Consider the following 7,169-nt stretch of genomic DNA (forward strand, 5'->3'; position numbering starts at 1 on the left):
GACTTCTTCCCAGTTTCTGGGCTCTTCTTCCCACCTCACCCTCCTAAACTCCACTCCCAGGAGACTCATTCTCATACTCCTCTCATGGTACATCCAGGGGTCTGGGACGGGGTTCAGAGCTGATCCAGCACCTCACCCTATACCATTTTACAAATGAGGTGACTGAGACCCTGAGAAAGGAAGTGCCCTCACCTAGGGTTCACTGAGGGGTCTGTTTTCCCGCAGCACTGGAAGGTGTCCTGATGAGATGGGCGGAGGGGGTCGCCTATCATTTTCAGTTCACTTTTCATGCCACCGATGCAGAAAGAACATTGGATTGGGGTCAAAGAATTCTGCCACTTAGCCACCACCTGTGTGACTTTTAGGAAGGTCACCTGAGACCTCAGAGGGGGTCTCAGTTTCCTCACCTGTAAAATGAGAGGGTTGGATTAGATGATGAGAAGGGTCCTTCTAATTCTCAATCTGCAGTCCTATGGATTGAGGGGAAAGACCCCAGTTATTTAAATGTCTCCTGAATTAGAATGTAAACTCCTTGAGGGCAAGAATTGGATTTGTTTTTTAACCTTTCTTTGTATCTCCAGGAGCTAATAAGTGCTTAATTAGTTCTTATGGATTGGTTATTAAGTAGGGTCTTACAGTCTCTTGTTTGATACTCACAACAACCCTACGAAGGTACCTAGATAGAGCAAAAATAATTATGTCTATTTTACAAATGAGAAGATCAAGTTCAGAGAAGTTAACAGACTTGTATAAGATCACACGGCAGAGGTAGGACTCCAATCCCAGGCCTCCTGACTTCTATTCCAATTACAATAACACTGTAGGGTCCTAAGTAGTTGTTTAAAAAAACAAAACAAAATATGAGAAGGAGCCTTAATGATCATTCAGAGTACCAAACCCTCAATTTACCAAAGAGGAAATAGAAGTCTAGGGAGTGGAAAAGACTTCGCCAAGGTCACACAGGTAATAAGTAGCAGAGTTGGGATTTGAACCCTAGACTTTTACTGTCTTTATGCATTCTCCCTGCTTCAACCTGGTAAAATTATATGCTCTTTGAGGCAGAGACCATTTTGTTTTTGGTCTTCCTGTTCCTAGGATCTAGTGTAGGGCTAGGGCACATGATCGGTGTTTAATAAATGTTTGTTTTGTGTAATTTAATTGAATTTCCACTCCCCATAGCTCTCTGAAGCCCCATGCACTCCATTTTTCTAAGGGTTAGCATCCCTCCTGGAGTAACTGATCTATTTCCTTACTTCCAAGGCATCTCATTTTCTTTGCTGAGTCCCTTGCTAAATGGCCATTCAGTAGCTGGAGTGTACAAATGTACTTTAGGTACTTTTTTTTTTTTTTTTTTTAGTGAGGCAATTGGGGTTAAGTGACTTGCCCAAGGTCACACAGCTAGTAAGTGTGTAAGTGTGTGAGGCCGGATTTTGAACTCAGGTACTCCTGACTCCAGGGTCGGTGCTCTATCCACTGCGCCACCTAGCTGCCCATGAAAATATAAATATCCTTTTTTGTTCCTTTTTCTTTCTTTCTTTCTTTTTTTTTTTTTGCTGGGCAATGAGGGTTAAGTGACTTGCCCAAGTCACTACAGCTAGTAAGTGTCAAGTGTCTCAGGTCGGATTTTGAATCTCAGGTCCTCCTGAATCCCAGGGCTGGTGCTTTATCTGCTGCGCCATCTAGCTGCCCCCTACAAATGTACTTTAAACATTATTATGTTCACCTTTGGTTGGCAGAACATACCATGTTTAAAAAAACCTCAACAACCCCCGCCTCCCCCCCACTCCTGGTGGATGCGGGTGTGTGATCTCTGTTTCTGTTTTCACTGTTTCATGAGGACCAAAAAGGCATTGTCTGGCTTCCAAGGGTCTGCTCAGGTGTCGAATGGAGAAACTGGGATGGGCGGACTAAAAGTCACCATGTAGTTAGAGATGTCAGAGCTGGGAGGACCTTAGAACACAAAATGTCAGATCTGGGAGGGCCCTTGGAACGAGAATGTCAGAGCTGGAGGGCCCTTAGAACACAGCATGTTAGAGCTGCAAAGAGTTTTAGAACAGTAACTATAAGAGCTGGGAAGGGTCTTAGAACAGAGAATATCAGATCTGGGAGAGGGTCCCTTAGAACACAGGATGTCAGAGCTGGGAGGGCCCTTAGAACACAGCATGTCAGAGCTGGAAAGAGTTTTAGAACAGTAACTATAAGAGCTGGGAAGGGTCTTAGAACAGAGAATATCAGATCTGAGAGTCGGTCCCTTAGAACACAGGATGTCAGAGCTGGGAGGAACCTTAGAACACAGAATATCAGAGCTGGGAGGGCCCTTAGAACATGGAATGTCAGAGCTGGGAGGAGCCTTATGTTAAGGGCCTAAAATTCTAGCTAAGACTATCTAAAATATCTAATGAATGGGTCCTCCAATAAATTATAAGCTTTAGCAAGACTTAGACTTTTAAGCATTTATTAAGGAGAATAAGAATTTGCTAAAGAGAGAGAGAGAGGCCTACATTCCTATCTATTAAAGGGGGAGCACATTTCTAGCTCCCTTCTCCGCCAGAGTCCCCAGGAAAGAGCGCGAGACTGAGCACCAGTCTCTTCCTTCTTCCTCTCACTAGCAAATGTCACTTCCTGACGCCAAAGAAAAGACACATGTTCTTGCCCTCAAAGACCTTCCTTTCATGGCGGAACTTTTCTACAGTAAGTCTCCAGCAGGTGGCGTCATTCCAATCATTACACTTAAGACACAGGATGTCTGGGCTGGGAGGGTCCTTAGAACCCAGGATGTCAGGGCTGGAAGGGCCCCCTTTAGAACACAGAGTGTTAGAACTGTTAGGGCCCACTTGAGGTTGTATCATATAAATCTGTAGTGGACAGAATCAGGATGATTGTGTGATTTTCTCTACTTTCATTCAACAAGAACTGAAGAAAATTTACGTTCCACCCTACCTCTGACACTGTGCGATTAATCGGGCAAGGTACACCATCTAAGTTATAGAGGGCTTGCTATATGGTAGAGGACATTTGTTCATTGGGAATTCCTTCCCACTGGAATCCTAGGCCCTTTATCTTCTCCTCTGGGCATCCCCCCACTAGGATCAATTTGAGGACAAGTGGGGGCCACACCCTGACCTTTCTACCGCACTCTCTTTATTCTTCAAATCCTCCTTTCTTCTCCTCTGATAAGGCACAGTGCCACTGAAAGAAGGACCTTTCCTTCTCACTGGACTATTCCCGTCTTTTCTTCTTCTTCTTCTTCTTGGTGGGGCAATGAGGGTTAAGTGACTTGCCCAGGGTCACACAGCTATTAAGTGTCAAGTGTCTGAGGTTGGATTTGAATTCAGGTCCTCCTGAATCCAGGGTTGGTGCTTTATCCATTGTGCCACCTAGCTGCCCTAAATTTTTTTTCTTCTTTCTTTTTCACTGGACTATTCTCAACCATCCTACCCCTAAGTCATCAGTTCACAAACATGCTATGCCTTAATCCTCCTCTTCCATCCCCTGTTCCCTCCACCTGGATTCATCAGCCCTACTTGTCACCTGTGGTTCCAAATTCCATAGCTGTGTGATTTGGACATTTGACCTTTGTGAGCCTCTGTTTCTCAACCTGTAAAATGGGCTTGTGGGGTAGGATATTAGATTAGTCAGCCTCTGAGGTTCTTTTTGGGAAATTAGGTGGTACAGTAGAAAGAATACCAGGTCCGAGTCATGAAGACCTGAGTTCAAATAAGAGCAGCTCACAAGTCACATTAGCTGTGTGACCTTGGGTAAGTCACTTAATCCTGTTTGCCTGTTTCCTCATCTGTAAAATGAGCTGGAGAAGAAAATGGCAAACCATTCCTATATCTTTTTTTCTGCCAGGACAACCCCAGGTGGGGTCACAGAGAGTCGGTCACGACTGAAAATGACTGAACAACAAAAAAGGTTTTTTCCTTCAGTTCTAAAGCTAGGATCCTATGAGCCCTTCCAACTCTAATCCGTGATCCTATAAGCTATGATCTCATGAACTTAGAACACAAAAGATTAGTATATAGGATGTCAGGACTGGAAAGGAGCTTAGAATATGGAATCTCAGGGCTGAAATGGGCCTGAGAGACCACTTAGTCCAGCCACCTCATATCAGCGAGAAAACAGAGGCTCAGATTGGGGTAGATGCTTGTCCAGTGTTTCACAGCGAAGAACAGTGGAGTTGGATTTACTCACCTGGGCTTTTGACTCCTAATTTCATGCTTTTCCACTGATATATACATATTATATATAATGTTAATGTGCTATATATAATATAATAATTATATAACATACAATAATAATATTATTCAATATAATCGGACAACATATAATATTATATAATATGTACTATGAAAATTAGACAACATGATAATCCTATTACATAATATATAATAATTTTGTAACATATAATAATCATATTATATAATATATAACATAATCATCCTTTCCACTGGATATACGAGCTTCATCTTTCATGCTCTTCATAATATAGGGTAGTTTGACTAGTATTTCTAGCCATAAAGTCAGGAAAAAGCAGACAAATCTGACAATTGCTCCCAGTTCAAGATTTTATTTTATTCTTCATTTGCTTTTTGCTTTTTTTTTGCAGTCCAGAACTGTGAAAGAATGAACATGTAGGGTTTTAGAATATAGAATGTTAGAGCCAGAAGGCACCTTTGAACATAGATATGTTCCGATACCTACAAGGAATGTCAAAGTTTGGAGGGACCTTAGACCATAGAATTATCAGAAAAGGAAGAAACCTCAGAACACAGAATGGTAGAAGATTATTGAGATGCCACAAATGGGAAGGTCCTTTAAACATAGAATTTAAGAGTTGGAAGAGAACAAAGTGATCACTTTCTTAGTCTAAGTCTCAGATCTATAGCTTGTTATTCTGGTGGCCAGGGCCCATGAGTCTTGGAGCACCCACACCACTGGAAGGCAACAAAGATAGCCCCTATCTTTGGAGAGGCTGATACAGGGGAGCCTTAGAGGTTGGGCAGTACCAGGAAGGAGCTCTTCTGTAGATGTAGCCATGGGTAGGTAGGTGGGAGGGGGGGAAGCCATCTGGTAGCTTCCTATTTTTATTATTTATTCTTGCTAACCAGGTGCTAAGTTAGTTATTTCCACCTTCTCTTAAGATGTAGAAGTGCTGTCAGTGTCCTATAAATTTTGACATTCTTGGTTTCAGTTCTACTCACCCCACTTTAGTATGCTTCTGTCAATCTCTTTCATAATCTATTTTGTCCTAATATGCTTGTGAAGTTCAAGGAACTATGTTATGGTTGTTCTACCTGAGTTTTGCATTAGGGATGAGTGGAGCATGTTCATGTCTGGTCCCTTGAGTAAGGTATGGAGAGGAAGGAAAGAGAGAAAAGTGAGGGGTTGGAAAAGAGAAAGAAAGAGACAGAAAGAGACAGAGAGATAGGAGGAGAGAGAGACAGAGAGAGGCAGAGACAGAGAGACAGAGACAGAGAAACAGGCAGAGGCAGAGACAGAGAGACAGAGACAGAAAAACAGAGAGACAGAGATAGAGAGACAGAAAGAGACAAAGAGATAGAGAGAGGAAGGGAGAGAGGTGGAAAGAGGCAGAGAAAAAGAGAGGGAAAGAGAAAGAGACATGGAGAGACAGAGATGGAGAGAGAAAGGGAGAAAGGTGGAAAGAGAGAGACAGAGACAAAAAGAGGGGAAAAGAGAGACAGAAACACAGAAAACCATAAAGAAGCCAGAAGGAAAAGAAGAAAAAGTCACTATTGGCCATAACTAGTACAGGTGCTACAAGGACCCTCCACTCAATCTGAGAGAGGCTCTTCATCTATGAGAGTGATTCAGAGAAATAAGGCAGAGAGAGAGAGAGAGAGAGAGAGAGAGAGAGAGAGAGAGAGAGAGAGAGAGAGAGAGAGAGAGAGACAGAGAGAGAGAGAGACAGAGAGAGAGAGAGACAGAGAGACAGAGAGACAGAGAGACAGAGAGACAGAGAGAGACACAGAGAGAGAGACAGAGACAGACAGAGACAGAGACAGAGACAGAGAGAGACAGAGAGACAGAGACAGAGAAAGAGGCAGACAGACAGAGAGAGAGACAGAGAGAGAGAGAAGAGGAGAGGAGAGGGAGACAGAGAGAGACAAAAAGAGAGAGAAAGAGAGAGACACACAGAGACAGAGAGAGAGAGACAGAGGGAGAGATAGAGAGAGAAGAGAAAAGAAGAGAAGAGAAGAGAAGAGGAGAGAGAGAGAGAGCTCTTCTTTCCCCTCTTCTGCACATGCAATAGTCAAAATCCCCCTTGTCAGCACATTTCCAGGTGTTTGTTGGCCCAGGGGTGACAGGAAGCACTTGGTGGACAGAAGCACTTCAGATGCCTTCAGCCGTCAGCAGCAGCTGCCTCTCCAAGCATCTCATAGCTCCCTTTTCTTTGTCTAGTCGTTGACCCTGGGGTCTGCTTTTCATCTCTGTCTCTCTGTTGACAGAACAACTTTTGCAGGAGGTAGTAGGATGTGACCAAATTTGAATTATAGAAAGGGCTGACAGGATCATTGAGAAAGGACCTTGGGTGTCATCTAGACCAATAATTTCATTTTATGGAGTGGGTAACTGAGTTCCACAGAGGTTGTGTCCTGACCAAGGTTTCCTGGCTAGTAAATGACCCAGTCAGAAAATCAATAATATTGTATTGTTAGGGGTAGGAGCACTGGATTTAGAGTTCAGTCACTTGCTACCTGTGTGACCTTGGGCAATCATGTCTCTAGGCTTCACTTCCTTTGTCTGTAAAAGGATGGAGTTGAACTCAGTGGCCTATGAGTGACTCTCTGGCCCTAGATATTTACTTCTATGATGTTAGGAGGCCTGAATTCCAGTCCAAGTCCCATGTGACCATAGGCAAGTCTTAATTTGTCTGTACTTCAATGTTCTCATATGTAAAATGGAGATGATAATTTTCAATTCAATTCAAACAAGATTATATATATAAATGTGTGTACACACATGCATATACATACACATGCATATAACAAACACACATATACATATGTATACACACAATATATGTGTACTTAATATACACATACATGTGTGTGTGTGTGTGTGTGTGTTTAGTGAGCACACTCTGGATTCACTGTCCTGGAGTAAGTCTAGCTCTATCTCACCCTCAAGGTTCTAAGGACACTCTG

Source organism: Dromiciops gliroides, chromosome 3 (genome assembly GCF_019393635.1).
Source record: "Dromiciops gliroides isolate mDroGli1 chromosome 3, mDroGli1.pri, whole genome shotgun sequence".
Taxonomy (NCBI): Eukaryota; Metazoa; Chordata; class Mammalia; order Microbiotheria; family Microbiotheriidae; genus Dromiciops; species Dromiciops gliroides.